The sequence below is a fragment of the Protopterus annectens genome, chromosome 1.part0 (genome assembly GCF_019279795.1).
Source record: "Protopterus annectens isolate FY-2018-M chromosome 1.part0, PAN1.0, whole genome shotgun sequence".
Lineage (NCBI taxonomy): Eukaryota > Metazoa > Chordata > Ceratodontiformes > Protopteridae > Protopterus > Protopterus annectens.
In genome coordinates, this window is record NC_056725.1 from 1,802,396,814 (window position 1) to 1,802,413,624 (window position 16,811).

The 16,811-nt window shown below is 40.4% G+C and overlaps 1 protein-coding gene across 2 annotated transcripts in view; it reads right to left on the reverse strand.

Annotated features, from left to right (window-relative positions):
* Positions 1-16,811, reverse strand: part of UTRN (utrophin) — a 4,744,936-nt gene that overhangs the window by 3,657,088 nt on the left and 1,071,037 nt on the right. The window lies entirely within an intron of this gene.

The following is a 16,811-nucleotide window of genomic DNA, read 5'->3' on the forward strand; positions in this document are numbered from 1 at the left end:
AAGTGGTGGGCTCCAGTGTTTTCTGCTAGTGCTACTAAAAGTATACAGAGAAAGTGTCAACCATGCTGCCCCCATCTGTTGCCATACAAATAAAAAAAAAACAGGCTTTATAGTAAACAGGAATGAAGTTAATACACTAAACCATACTCAGTAACATGTGTACACAAGCGTAAACAGAACGCTCTGAAATGTAGCCTACAGACATTAACTAAATGCTATTAGTTAATGCTGACAGTTTTCAAGGGCATGCATCTCAGTTGTCCATGATTTTCAGGGATATTCATGATTTTGGCTTAACATTTTGCTCTACCCTCCTAAAAACAGTGAATCTGTCAGAAAACTGCGCTGGAAGAGTATATAACCCGATGTGAAAAATTTGGGTTGAACTGAATAACTTCTGCATAGAAAATGCATCAAGAAATGCAAGCAATAGTCTGACATCCCATCCAGTATTGCCATAAATTTGCTTTTCTTATGAGAAAAAGTGTTCTAAACACTAAACATATCACCAAAATCAAGAGGATATGGTGATCATCCAAGCTGCAGCTAGACTTGATTTACTTAAATTATTTGCAGGAACACAGGAACCAAAAACTGCTTACATATACACAATACACTCCAAGTATGACTTTTCTGATTCAAGGAAGGTCATACAGGAAACATTGCCTATGTAAATAATCTTATAAATCAGGCCGAAAATTTAAGAAAAGTAAAATATATTGATTTAGTGGCTATTTGTCTATCATTCACTATATAGTCTTAGTGATCATCTCCACAACTAAAAACTCTTTGGCAGGGATTAAACAGCTGTGGTAGCTGCCTTGCACAAGGCATGGGGCATGCAAAGGCACTAGTTATACAAAAGTCAAGACAGCCAAATGCCCCCCCCCCCCAGAAGCACGTCGAGTGTTTAATTAAATACATACAAAACTTTGTAAGTAAAGTGCAGACCAACAAAAATGGAAAAACAGCCAGCCCTGAAACAGCGTACTTTCCACCCAAACACTCATGAAGGTTTCTTTTTAAAACCACTTATTTTATTATAAATCCAATAAAGCTAACTGCTTTTGTTTTACTTCCCATAAAACATCAGATAAAAAAATCATTCAAAAAAGCACTTAAAATACACTCCTAATCACATGACCAAAAATTTCATTCATTAAAGACCCACAGTATCAGTAGCTTACAAATAAAACAATTGGAAAGAAAGTTAAAAATACAATAAATATAACTGTAATAAATAATAGATTAGTATAAAAATAATAACTATACATTGCATTATTTATACAGGTTTATCTCCATAAAGATCTTAGCTTTAATAAAGGAGTTCTTGATAAATTTTCATTCAGTCCTGGCTGGATGTGTGCAACTTATCAGTGTTTTCCCCATTTTCTCCAGGGTAAATAACTGGTGCTATTTTAGGAAAAATAAAGAATGTGCAGGAAACAGGCAAATAAGACACTACCACTTAAGCATTAAATATAATCATTCACTTTTATTTTCCAAGTATTGGGACGGCATACAAGGAGAAATCTCTACGGAGTCTAAGCGCGAAGCAATCAACAATACCCTGAATCTAACCCCCTTCAAAAACCTAACTTACACTCAAACTTATGATAAACAATTCCTACTATAGCCCAACAGTCTTCCTGAAATTCGGATACAATAAAAACCTAACCTGTCCGTTCTGTTTCCACCCACATGTAGATATACTTCACATCTTTTGGAGCATTTACAAACTTTGGTGTGTTCTCAGAACTCGGTTGGAAAAAGTGGGATACGAAAAAAAACACATTCTCTTGGCAAACCAGGACTCTAAATATAATTCCTAAATCTCTTAAGGGTATCCATCGCCACATCTGTGTTACGGCCTGTGCTCTTCTCAAATATTTTATAGCCAAGAATTGGGTCAATCCCTCAGCAATAGCTTGGGAAACTTTACATCAATGGCAATCAAATATATATCTGCACATAAGTTATGCAATAATAAAAAAAAGAAAAAAATAATATTTTCAGAATTACTGGTGTAGCCTTTTTGACCCAAGCCAAACTAAATAATCTTCCAAAATGTGGGTCACTAACACTACATTCCAGGAAATCCTCCATCAGTATCATTTCTGGCCCTATAATCATTAGACATTGTTATCATCACACTGTAACTTTTGATTTTGCAAAGTATTTTGTTATATTAGTATGTTATCCTCTGGCATCCATGGTGTAAATATGTGTAAATAGTTGGTTTATATGGATATACCCTACTTACCGCTTTTCTTTCTTCTTAAGACTGGTTGGTTTATATGGATATACTCCTCCTTCCAAGCCATTTTCCATTTGTATCTCTAGACTTTGACTGTAATAGGTTATTGGGGGGTCTTTACTGCTTATATTAATTTCGAAGATGTAAGTTTCCCTGTAAGATAACTGCTATTTTATAAATGCATAGTTTTGCACTAACTGATGTATATACCTATACTTTACTGTTTCCTGTAATGACTTACAGTTTTTCCTTTGTAAGTTGAAAAGTTTACTAGGTCAGGGGTGCTGCTTTAAGTACCCCCTTCTTCTGTTTTAGTAATAAATTCACACAGGATACTGAAATGCATTCAGTAAAACTTAAGTCCTAACTATCATTATTGGTGGCAGTTCTCAATAAAAATATTAAGGTCAAATGAGAAGAATGCATGCGTGCACACACACACACACACATATATATATATATATATATATATATATATATATCTATATATATATCTATATATATATCTATAACTGTAAATTCATATGGTCAAGACCATATAATCGAGTTTCCAAAAACTCGGGGGGCAAAAATCCAACTTTTTTTTTTTACATTTTTGCAAACACCCCTCACCCCCTGCAAATTAAACGTACTAACTCCCAAGATCGTATTACAGTGAGGAAAAGGGTACATTTCCTGTTCCATACTGTACTGTGATCTCCATTCAAAACCTCTGATTTTTTGGAAGCTTGGTCATATAGTCTCACCTATATGAATTTTGAGTTTCTAAAAACTCAATCATCTGATATACGGATACATATATTCATATAAATATTATATCTATATAGCTATATCTATGTGTATGTATGCATATCTATAAATGTGTGTATGTATGTGTGTGTGTGTATGTATATATATATATATATATATATATATATATATATATATATATATATATATATATATATATACACACACACACACACACACAGTCATGATGCCCACTGCCTCTGTACAGAGAGGCATCGAGTGTTCTTTTAGAGCCTTATACTTTCAACTAGGAAACCCCCCCAGCATGTTGATGAAAATCAAATTACAAACCTGCGCCATTAAGTGCCCATGCTGCTAACTCTTGTGAACTCTGGTCACTGGGGCTGTAGTTGGGAATTTATCCCTCTATACCACCAGTGCAGACTAACTGCAATTACCTTTCTGTGACAAAGAAATATTAGGACCTTTGCTCTTCAATATATTTATAAATAAAATGCACACAGTCTCACCCAGCAAATCTGACCTAATATGTAGATGACCAATACTAACGTGCTGCTTCTTCAAACAGCTCCACAGTGACCTGCAGCAGTCCTTTGCAAAACTTGATAACTGGTTGGAACACTCTATATATCACTCCTAAAGCCAAATAAAACTAATTATATTTTCATTTTCAATCAAACAATTACAACTTAGCATTAGTCAATGTACCAGAACTACATTACTACAAAATGGAAAACTATTGGGAATAACAGAGCATAATTATTTGATCAGCACATCTACCATGTAGTTTTAAAAAAAAAAAAGAAAAAATATAAACTAGGATTTCTCTACAAAGTGAAACAATTTCTAACAGAATATGCACTTAATGTAGCTCAAGCTTCTCTACTCCACAGTTTCTTTGTGCCTCACCAATTTTCCACAACCCACAGTGCTAATACCTTGATACACTGGAGAAATCTTAAAAACTGCGAAGTTTGCAAGTAACCACATTAACAGGCTGTAACTATCTAATCTACCAGCCTTTTTTTGCACATACTGTCCACAGCATTCTCTAAACCCCAGACAGATTCCCTGCCACCAGTGAGTTATTAAACTAGTACATACAACCACAGAGAACTATGTTCACTACATTTAATACTCACTCAGAAATCTGAAAACTAACAATGGTGACCACCAGAAATCTCACCTTATCTACAATCTGAAATCATTTTAAGATGTTCCTCTCAAGCAAATCGCCCTGCACTTGTACAAACTCAATTACCAAGTCCCATTTTAACTCTAAATCTTATCCTGTCTATTACTGACATTCTTAATGAAATCATTATTAAGTCCCTATCTCGCAAAATCAAATCAAATAAATGTTAAATTCTCACACTTTTACTATAACATTCTTCTGGTTATGGGTCTCAAGTGAATTTGAGTGTTTGGATAAAATATGCGTATGCATCATTTGCTCTCTGCTAATATTAAAATTAATCCTGAATGTTGGTGTGTGTGAGTTTTGCATATTATATACACTATATTCTACAGATGCGTCTGAGCTTAAAGATCATATTTAACACAGTGAAACCAACTTATATTTTTGGTTCCCCTTCAGACGGTCGAATGGCTGAAATCTCGAAATGCATACAGTCGAGACCATATGCTCAAAATATCAGAAGCTCGACCTTCTGAATGGGGATCAGCATACAGCGCAGAACGGGAGATTTCACTTTCTGCGCTGTAGTGCGATCTTGGTGTTGGAATAAATAAATAGTGGGGGTGTGGGGGGTGCAGGGGGCTTGCCCTCCTTCAGAAACTCTGTTTTGTGCTTTCTTGCTTTTTTTCTTTCCCTTTCAGAAGGTCGAGCTTCTGAAATTTGAGCATATGGCTTCAGCCATATGCATTTCGAGATTTCAGCCGTTCGACCTTCTGAAGGGGAACCATATTTATACATAAAAAGGTATTCACATGCATCCTTGTGCATGCAAACACTTTTGTAAGAAACTAAAGTTGGTTTCAAGCCAGTTAAGAAAAATGCATTTTATAAAATCTTCCAAACACTGAAGTGTAGCATAATTCTTCAGTATTTATGGCATGATTATTAACATACTGGCAGCATATTACTTTGCAGGCCAAGTCTAATTATGCTACTTTACTGTGACCACATACTTGTGAAATAATTTAACAAGTTGGAGATTAAAAAACTTTGGTTTGGCACACACAAAAAAAAATTAAAACCAAATACTCCAACACAAGCGCGCAAACACACACAGCTACACCCCCCACAATAGACACACACATGTACAGCCACACCCACCGACAGCAACTCACCCCTGCACCTATGCAAACACACACGCACTCCCTGCCACATACACCCGAGTGTACATATGTGGCAGGAGGGTGGGTGTGTATGCGTGTTGGGATGTGTGTAGCAGTGGGTGCATACAGGATTACACACCCTTGCCACACACAAACGCACCCCCTCCATCCACACACACTCCCACCCCACCCCCTCCACCCACACACTTTCCTCTTGACAGGCCAGGATATGCTAATTTACAACAAAAGCATGCCATCATATTTGGTGGTCTAATAGAAGAATACTTCCATGTTCATATTTACAGGACTAGTGACGTGTTCTCCATTGTCCTGAGCTGTAACATTACACACCAAAGAATGCTTCTTCCTTTTATGACTGTCCTCAGCATCACAGAAGAGCTGTTCAAGCAATCACTCCATCCCCAAATGAACCTCCCGTTTCCAGTCTTGCTAGTAACACAATCCTGAATCTTGCCTTTTACTCCTATGGATGAACTATAAGCTACATCCACAGTTTTAAGGAAAGTTTGTTTTATTACTGCTTAACTGTCCAAACATTAGCCTGCTCCTCATAAAATTTTCTGGCAAATCAGTAAAGCTTTAAGTCACTAAATAATGACACACATTTCAGTTTCAAGTTTCATGTCTTGTGAAAATGCATGCTAATTCATAACATGTTATTCTATCAACTAAGTTTATACTTGCAATATTTAAAACATGCCCTTGAATTTGATCCTTTGTTCCCACATTATGCTGGTTTTGTCCAGATTTCTTGTGCTGAGTGTAAAGTATGCACACAGGGTACACATCTCTTACCAATGCAGTGGGGCTGCAGCACTTCACACTGAAGCCGTCCACTGCATCACTGGACTCCTGCATTTCAAATGCAAACTTCTGCAAAGCTACAGCTCTTACTGAATGACAGAGATAAGCCTCAACTTGGCAAGGACCAATCTGTTTTGTACATAAGCAAAACAGAAAATGCTTAAGAGCTACTTCAAGGTACAAAAATGCCTTCAAATCATACAATGTATATCAATTTCTTCCATTACGTGTAAAGACATCAAAAGGCTTCCTGTCAGAAAACTCCTCAGTGCATGTTACTGCTTTAGAAGTCACAGAAAACTATGCAGAAAGCCTTTTACCAAAACCTGACTCAGTAAGCAGAGTATTTCTTTAAAAGTTCACTTAGTGAATAATCCCAATACCAATTAAACTTATTTAAATGGAAGTATGTCACACTATGCAACAAACCTACAGCAGAACATTTTAAACTTACATCAACACATTTTAAACTTCACAAAAGGATGTGCTAAATGTATTCTGAAATATAACAAATCTACGAAGTAGTCCAATTTTTGGTACACTTCAACGAGTGCCTGCTAGCCATCTAAGCCAATGCCACAGGTCTACTGAGGTGAGGCTATCGTAAAGGCAGTAACTGGGCTAGGGGGGGTTCTTAAATCTCTACCATTGCCTTATTTATTTCCAGACAATAAGGAATGCTTGGTATGCAAATAGGTAATACAAGGGTGGTCTCTTGCTTCAAAAGATAATCTCTTAGTCTTCACTTCCTGTAAGCAAATACATCTATACGGCCCTCCAGTCTCACCAGGAATCATGACAGAATATGTACCTCTTAGACACATCTCCTACCATCCCCAAAGTAAACAGGCAAAGCCTCACCATTCCTCTTTGCACCTAGCCAATTCTTCCAGTGCTAAGGCTACAAATCTGAATTCAGGGAAGGTGTAGTTGGGGCAACATCCCTATGTGCTACACAGCCATCAGAGTTAGCATAACACACTTAAAAACTTAAAAAGAGAATGATTTACTAGACTTGAGATTTTTGTTTAGACAATGCAGAGAATTTACAATATCACATAATAAATAATGAAACACATGTATTTAATGGTGGTTATTTTCATTAAATTACCACTGATAAAGGAGTGTTATAGCTCCTGCATTTTGCTCATACTGTTATAAATAATCCAGTTCCCACCGTGTTAAATCAGCATCCTTTATTTTGTTTTCTTATAAACTTTTTTTTTTTATTTGGAAAGGTAATGAGTTTTTCAACAATTTATCTGATATCGGTAACACTTTTTGATGTTTGCTCTTAAGTGACAGAGGTACTATGGTAAACATTTAAAATTTAACTAGCAAGTTAGATTCCTCAGGTTTTCAAAGTACACAGTAAGCAACAAACTCTACACAAAATGAGGTTCATCTATTTGTGTTTCTAGAATTTGTACCGAACACTCCACATTTTATGAAGAATACAACTTTCTCAACACTCTGTTTGCTAAGGGACACAATACATATTTACACTTAAAGTACAGTTGTGTACACTTGCCATAAATATAGATGTTGAGTGTATTCACTGTTGCAGTCATTACATTTGGGTAATCTGCTGGCAGGTTGCCCTCAGTTGGCCTGATTAACAAAGTCTTGGGTCCTGCGTCGGTTGCTGTACCTTCTTCCATGACATCACGTCGTCAGTGGTATAAAACATGCAGGCGACGCCATTACTTCAGTTTTTCTTGCCCCAGATGTCAGTCAGGTGCCCCACAAATGGGGAGCAAAAAAAAAAAAAAATATATATATATATATATATATATATATATTAGAAACACAAAAATATACCTCCAAACAAATGCAAATACACCAAAAAGGCTTTTCAGCATAGTAAAAGAAAGTAGAGGTATAGTAAAAAAAAAAAAAAAAAAAAAAAACGGGGCTGGAGGGAGGGTAACCAGGACTGCAACAGTGAATACACTCGAACATCTACATTTATGGTAAGTGTACACAACTGTACTATGTTCATTGTGTTTCACTACTGCAGTCATTACATTTGGGTAGATTCCCAAAGCTAAGGTTGGGAGGATGGATTTATACAGCATTAGGACCAGCTATAAGGCCCTGCAAAACAGCAGTGGCAAAGCCAGCTCTGGATTTAGAGAAAATTGGTAAGTGAGAATGATTGGTGAAAGTATGAACTGAACTCCAGGTAGCAGCTTCGAGAAAATCCCTGGTAGGAACACCTCTGAGAAAGGCTGCTGAAGTAGATGCAGCCCTGGTGGATTGAGATCTGATCCCCTGGGGGATAGGTTTGCCATGGTGCTTACAACAGTAATGAATACAATGGCTTAACCATTTAGAAATGGTTTGCTTTGAAATAGCCTTCCCCTCTGGCCCGGCAACAAATGCTACCAGCAATTGTTCAGATTTTCTTTGAGATCTAGTCCTGTCCAAGTAGGATCTAAGTTGTCTGTGTACATCCAATGAATGCTGAATCCGCTCTCCCTTGTTTTGTGGATTGGGAAAGAAAGTTGGCAAATGACTGGACTGATTAAGAGCCACACTGGAAACGACACTGGGCATGAATGATGGATTGGTCCTGAGTGACACCCTATCCGCATGAAAGATGATGAAAGGCTCCACTGCCATAAGGGTCTGTAACTCAGATATCCTTCTAGCTGAAGTGATTGCTAAAAGGAATACTGTTTTCCAGGAAAAAAAATTTAAGTCTGCAGTTGCAGGTGAATCAAAAGGAGGTAGAGTGAGTTTCGCCAATACAAAGTTAAGGTCCCAGGCAGGGGTTGGAGCTCTCCTGGGTGGTCTCAAGTTTTTAAACCCTCAGAGATACTGCTTGAGACGAGGGAGGGGGTCTGTGTTGTAATGAGCTGAAATGGCTGAGGCATGGATTTTTATGGAAGATAAAGACAGGCCCTTGTGAAGCATCCCAGTTAAGTACTGCAAAATCTGAGGTAAATTGGGCACTGCTGTGCTCATCCCTTGAAATTGATTCCAGGCACAGAATGTTTTCCATTTGTCAGCATAAGATTTTCTAGTACTAGGTCTTCTCGCCTACAAAATGATATCCATCACAGGTTTGCTAAGGGATGTGGAGGGTGATTTTTAGTGATTAGCCAGGCTGCAAGATTCAATGTTTGGAGCTGAGGGTGCAGTATTTGGTTCTCCTGCTCAAACAGTAAGGAAGGTGTGAGGCAGGTGACACTGCGCAGGAGTGGGTACCAGTGTTGGTGAGGCCAGTCTGGAACAATCTTCTTGTGCAAAATTTGTCCAACTGATAGTTCTGGTGTGAGGCAAAAAGATCTATGTCTGGGCTACACCATTTGCGTGTCAACATGTTGAAAATCCATGGTTCCAGTTACCATTCATAAGGGCCCATGAGATTTCTGCTTAGTTCATCTATCAGAACATTCTGCTTTCCTGGCAGGAACTGAGTTTGTAGTTGTACTTGGTAGCTCAAGGCCATGTTCCACAATACCATGGCTAGTCTGCACAGGGGGTAGGAATGTGTACCCCCCCCCACACTTGTTTATGTACCACATAACCGTGGTGTTGACAGTCTTTATCAGCAATTGTCCTGGATGGAGGTAGTCCTTGAAGGCTGTCGGTGCATTCTGTACAGCTAGCATTTCTTTTTGATTGATATGGAGGTGCATTTGATTTGGGTTCCATTTGCCCTGAATGCACTTCCCTGCCAAATGAGCCCCCCTTGCATAGTCTGATGCGTCTGTACTTAGGGTTTGGGAGGTAGGGGGGGTGGTGTGAATGGCAGTCCCTTGCTTTGGTGGCAGGCCTCTGCCCACCACAGGAACTCTAGGTGCAGGCAAGGTATGACAGGAATCATTGTTTCCAGGCTGTGACAATGTTGACTCCATAAACTTTTTAAGTACCATTGAAGTTTCCTCATATGCAGTCTTGCATATGGAATTAGAAGAATGCATGAGGCCATGAACCCCAAGGCTTGCATTATTTGCCTTGCACACAGCAGGGTTTTTGTGGCCACCTGTTTGAAGTAAGTCACCAAATGAATTTGCTTTTCTGGCGTAAGGAAAGTCATGTGGGCAGTTGTATTCAAGCTTGCACCCAGGAATGTAATTTTTTGAGAGGGTACCAGTTGCGATTTCGTTTTGTTTATGGTGTACCCTAGACAGGTTAGAACTCTTTACAAATGCCAGATGTTTTAGAAGAATGGCCTGGTTTTCTGTCTGAATTAGACAATCATCCAGGTATGGATATATTTGAATATTTATTTGCCTGCAAAATGCAATTACTGGAGCCAGGCACTTTGTCAATACCCTGGGCGCAGTAGACAAGCCAAGGGCAGTGCAGAGAACTGATAATACATGCAGCCTGCTTTGAAGCATAGGTATCTTCTGCAAGATTCCCTGATTGGGATACGCAGGTAAGCCTCTTATAAGGTGAGAGTGGCCAACCAGGCATCCTTGCCTAGCATAGGAATTAACTGGTGAAGAGTCAGCATCTTGAATTTTGGAATGTCCAGAAAGGTATTTAGAGTAGACAGGTCCAGAATTGGACGCCATGATTTGTCTTTTCTGGGTACCAGGAAAAGTCTGGAATAGAAACCTTGCCCCTTTTCCTCTTCTGGTACTAGTTGAACAGCCCCCATGTTTACAAGGGAAAGTACTTGTTTCTGAGCCTCTGCCCACTGATTTGGGGGCATGTCTGGTGACTCATTTGGAGTTGGCAGTGCGTGGAAATGAAATCTGTATCCCTGGGACACAATATTTAAAACCCATTTGTTCTGGGTTATAAGTTGCCAGTTTCTTGAATGAAGAGCCAGTTTTCCCCCCTAAGGGGCGGCTAGGAGGTAAGTGCTTGGTAATTTCAAAGTGAAGTCATTGAAACCGTTTACCATAGGGTGGTGCCTTGTTGTTTCCAGATTTGGAAGTGGAAGCACCCCATTGCTTAGTTCTGAAAGTCCCTTGGGATTGAAATCTGGTGGTTTTGGAATGTCTGGGTTTGGCCGTAGTGGCTCTGGAAGGAGCTATAAAGGACCAGTTCTTAGTAGGCCAATGCCTACTAAATCTAGGTGGCTGCACTTGTAAGAAATCTTTCTTTGCATAGATTTAGCTTTATCTTCCATCTTTTTTAGAACTTCTTCAGCCTTATTGCCAAATAAGCGATTCTGCTGTAAAGGAGCATCCAAAAGTTTTGTTTTAAGAGAGCAGAGATGGTACCTTAAGCCAAGCATGCCTTCTAAGCACACACCCAGTAACAACAGCCCTACAAGAGGCCTCTAAAGAATCAAAACCACATTGCAAAGTATGTTTGCCAACTTGTTCAGCTGAATGCAATAAATCCTGCACATCTTTATTCTCTACACAGTCAAAATCATTTTCTGTTTATGCAATCCCATGATATGCTGTTGATATTTTAGCATCTGGGATTGACAGTTTAAAGCCCTGATTGCTAAGGTTGCAAAAGTATAAACCTTTTTACCCCATCTATCCAGTACCCTGGAGTCTCCATCAGAAGGGGTAGGGTTTTTAGCAGTAGAAGCCTTAATGCCCTTGTGCTCCTGGGAAATGGTTTCAGGATCTGCAACAGGATTTTTGAAAAGGAATTTGTGGGACTCAGGTACCCTGTAGTACCTGTCTGGTTTGCTAGGGGCTGAAGTCAAGGAATCAGGGGCCATACTGGATTCCGAAAACACAACAATATCTAGTACAGGAGGTATAGCCAAAGGCCTATGCTGAGGAAGAAGGAAATCCCTAAGCCTCTTTTTGGATTCAGAGAAATCCTGACTTTCCCAGTGGAAATGCCTTAAGGTATGTAAAGTTTCCCCAAAAGAGAAATCCTCAGGCAGAGAAGCAGAGGGAATGGAATCCTCTGCATCAGAGTCCTCATAAGTAGGTATGGACAAATCCAGATCATTAGTAGAGTCAGAAGAAACAGAGTCCTGTTCAAAATATTCACAGTCAAATTCAATCCTAGGCCTCTTGGAGGGGGGGGGGGGGCTTGACTACTCCTGATTAGAGTAATTAAATCTTCAGCCATTTTGATCATTTGTTTTTTAGGCATAAGGCCCTGAACATGTGGCCTGGGCTTTGGTTTTTTAGACATGGATCAAGATTTAGGCCTTAGCACTGAAGCTGGATTCTGTTTAATGTGCAAATCTGTAGGCCTGAATATACCCTCAGAAGCCGGTGCCTGCTCAGCGGCTCCGGACCCATCCAAGGTAGAGACATCCGCGGGTTCCACGTGTGAAGCATCTCACGGCATTACTGGACTCCGAATGGATCTCAGCAGAGGCCTGCGAATCAAAAGCAGCGGGTATCAGGGGCTGCGAAAGCACCTCACTGAGTACTGGCGAACTGGCGACTGCCTTAGGAGAAGCGTCGTCTGCAGTTTTGGACCTCAACGGCCTGTCTTTTTCTTTGCGTTTTTTCGGTATTCCGGTAGTCGGATGGCTAACAGAAGTCATTTCTGGATAATTAAACTGAGAACCGAAATATTTTGAAGCAAAAATGTACCGACGATGGACAGTGCGCCGATTAAATAAAGCACAAAACTGACAGCAAGGTACATCGTGGTCAGGGGCAAGGAATACAGTACAAATGAAAATCCTTATGAGGTATTTGCTTCCCACAAGTAATACAATTATTAACTTTTACTGACATCGGTAAGGAGCAAGAAAAAGTTTCCCCAATGGGGTACTTAGCTTTAAGTTGAAGACTTCGGTTCTGAAACTCTAAAATGAATATTTCAGGAGTTGGCCGACCGGCACTTACGAACTGCTTCTGCTTCGGGCACCGTGCGGCAAGAAAGACTGATGTAATGGCATCGGCTGCACGTTTTATAGACCTGACATCATGGAAGAAGGGACAGCAGCCTACGCAGGACCCAAGACTGTTAATCAGGCCGACTGAGGGCAACCTGCCAGCAGATTACCCTAATGTAATGACTGCAACAGTGAAACATGAACATCTGCTAACAAAATAAGACATATAAGCTTTATACACTCATCATAACATATGCTTTGCTAAGCAAGGTGATACTTTGCATAAAAACTTTTTTTTTTGCAGTTTCCATTTTTCTTGACAGACTTAGTATGATAAGGGTCATCAATGACAACTGGAAAGATATTTTAGAAAATGAAGACCTTGTTAAGGTAAATAAGTAATATCTCAACTTTACTTGGAGGCTAAGCTAAAAAATAATTTAGAAAAAAGAAGGGATTTGATACAAACTTGTTTCTACCAATAAACTTACGAGTACTTGACCATATGAGATGTGTACATGGTGTCGCTTATGTCTATTTCTCTTATCATGTACTACTGAGTGTGAAAGAAATCAAACCTGTAATACAATTACAGTGTTCTTTGTGGCTAAATGCATAGTATGTGGCAGATTTTACATTAGAAAAAAGTACAGTTGTGTACACTTACCATAAATGTAGATGTTCGAATGTATTCACTGTTGCAGTCATCACATTTGGGTTATCTGCTTGCAGTAACCCTCCGTCGACCTGATTATCAAAGTCTTGGGTCCTGTGTCGGTTGCGGTCTCATCTTCCATGACGTCAGGTAGTCAGGGGTATAAAGCATGCAGACGACACCATTACATCAGTTTTTCTTGCCCCAGATGTCAGGGCCCCCCCTAATGGGAGGCAATTATATATATATATATATATATATATATATATATATATACACACACACACAAGGTTGTACCTCCAACAAAAAAGCAAATACACCAAAAAGCTTTTAAGCACAGTAAAGGAGAACAGAGGTATAGCCAAAAAAAGCCAGGGGCCCAGAGGGAGGGTAACCAGGACTGCAACCGTGAATACACTCGAACATCTACATTTATGGTAAGTGTACACAACTGTACTACGTTCTTCATGTTTCACTGTTGCAGTCATTACATTTGGGTAGATTTCCAAAGCTAAGGATGGGAGGAGGAATTTAGATAGTATTAGACCAGCTATAAGGCCCTGCAAGACTGCAGTGGCAAAGCCAGCTCTGGATTTAGAGAAAAAAGGAAAATGGTAATGCTTGGAGAAAGTATGCACAGAACTCCAGGTAGCAGCTTCTAGGATGTCCCTGGTAGGACACCTGCGAGAAAGGCTGTACAGGTAGATGCATCTCTGCTTGAGCGTGGTCTTGTCCCCTGTGGGATAAGTTTTCCATGGTGCTTATAGCAGAAATTAATGCAATGGCCTATCCATTTAGAAATGGCCTTCCCCTCTGCCCCTGCAGCAAATGCCACCAGCAGTTCAGATTTCCTTTGAGGTTTAGTCCTGTCCAAGTAAAATCTAAGTTGTCTGTGCACATCTAAGGAGTGCAGTATCCATTCCCCTTTGTTCTGTGCATTAGAAAAGAAGGTTGGCAAATGAATGGACTGATTAAGAGCCACACTGGATACTACCTTGGGCATGAAGGAGGGATTGGTCCTGAGTGACACCCTGTCCACATGAAAGATGATGATGAAAGGCTCCACTGCTATAAGGGCCTGTAATTCAGATACCCTTCTTGCTGAAGTGATTGCTAAAAGGAATGCTGTTTTCCAAGAAAGGAATTTGCACTTGCAGCTGGCTCAAAAGGAGGTAGACTTGAGTTTTTCCAATACAAAGTTAAGGTCTCAGGCTGGAGTTGGGGCTCTCCTGTGTGGTCTTACGTTTTTGGCCCCTCTGAGGAACTGCTTGAGTGGTGGATGAGAGACAAGGGGTGGTTCTGTGTTGTAATGAGCTGAAATGCCTGAGACATGAATTTTAATGGAGGAAAAATAAAGGCTCTTGTGAAGCATCTCAGTTAAGTATTGACAAATCTGAGGTAAATTGGGTGCTGCTGTGCCCATCCCTTGAGTTTGGTTCCAGGAACAGAATCTTTTCCATTTTTCAGCATAGGATTTTCTAGTACTAGGCCTACTTGCCTCCAAAATGACATCCATCACTTGCTTACTGAGGGATGGTAATGGAGAGGTCAAGTAATTAGCCAGGTTCAGTGTTTGAAGCTGAGGGTGCAGAATCTGGCCCTCCTGCTGGGACAGCAGGGTAGGGGGTCTGAGGCAGGTGCCATGGTGCCAGCAGTGACACACTGCGCAAGAGGGCATACCAGTGTTGGTGTGGCCAATATGGTGCAATCAGTATCCTCCTTGGCTTGTCCTGTTTGATCTTTAGTAGCACTTTGGAGAGAAGAGGCAGAGGAGGAAAGGCATAAACTGATAGATTTTTCCAGTTGAAGGACAGGGCATCCACTTTCCAAGCTTGTTTGTGGGGAGTCCTTGTGCAGAATTTGTCCAAATGGTAGCTCTGGGGGGAGGCAAACCCGTCTAGATCTGGGCCCCCCCCTATTTGTTTATCAACATGTTGTAAGTCCTTGGTTCCAGTTTCCACTCGTGTGGGTCCATGAGATTTCTGCTTAGGTCTGTCGGTGTATTTAGCTTTCCTGGCAGGAATTGATCCTGTAGATGCACTTGGTAGCTCAAGGCTGTGTTCCACAGTGCCATGGCTAGTCTGCAGAGGGGGGTATGAATAGGCAGCCCCTGCTTGTTTATGTACCACATAACAGTGGTGTTGTCCGTCCTTACCATTAATTGTACTGGAAGAATGTGGTCCTTGAAGGCTGTCAGAGCATTCTGTACAGCTAACATTTCTTTTTGATTGATATGTAGGTGCATTTGACTTGGGTTCCATTTGCCCTGAATGCACCTCCCTGCCAGGTGAGCCCCCCCCCATGCATAGTCTGATGAGTCTGTTAAGGTTTGGGCGACAGGAGGTAGAGTGCATGTTAGTCTCTTGTTTTGGTGGCAGGCCTCTGCCCACCAAAGAAGGCAAGGTATGATAGGAATCATTGCTTCTAGATCCTGAGAATGTTGACACCATAGACTTTTTAGATACCATTGTAGTTTCCTCATATGCAGTCTTGCATACGGAATTAGGAGAATGCAAGAGGCCATGGACCCCAAGGCTTGCAGTATTTGTCTTGCAGATAGCAGGGTTTTTGTGGCCATTAGTTTGAAGTAAGTTGTCAAATTAATTTGTTTCCCTGGCGTGAGGAAAGTCATCTGGGAAGTTGTGTTCAAGCTTGCTCCCAGGAATATAAACTTGACAGGGTACAAGATGTGATTTCTTTTCGTTTATGGTGTACCCCAGACAAGTTAGCACCTTTTGTACAAACGCCAGATGATTCTAATGTATGTCCTGGCTTTCTGCCTGAATTAGACAGTCATCCAGGTAAGGGTATATTTGAATATTTCTTTGCCTGCAAAATGCAATGACTGGAGCTAGGCACTTTGTTAATACCCTGGGCGCAGTAGATAAGCCAAAGGGCAGTGCAGAGAACTAATACTGCATGTAGCCTGCTTTGAAGCGTAGGTATCTTCTGCAAGATTCCCTGATTGGAATGTGCAGGTAGGCTTCCTTTAAATCCAGTGTTGCCAACCAGTCATCCTTGCCTAGCATAGGAAGCAACTGGTGAAGAGTTAGCGGGATCACCAAAAAGGTGTTTAGGATAGAAAGGTCCAGGATAGGATGCCATGAGTTGTCTTTTCTGGGTACCTTGAAAAGTCTTGAGTAGAAACCTTGTCTCTTTTCCTCTTCTGGTACAGGCTGAATAGCACTTATGCTTAAGAGAGAGTACTTGCTTTTGAGCCTCTGCCCACTGATATGGGGGTAGATCTGACCAACCGTTTGGGGTTGGTAATGTGTGGAAGTGAAATCTGT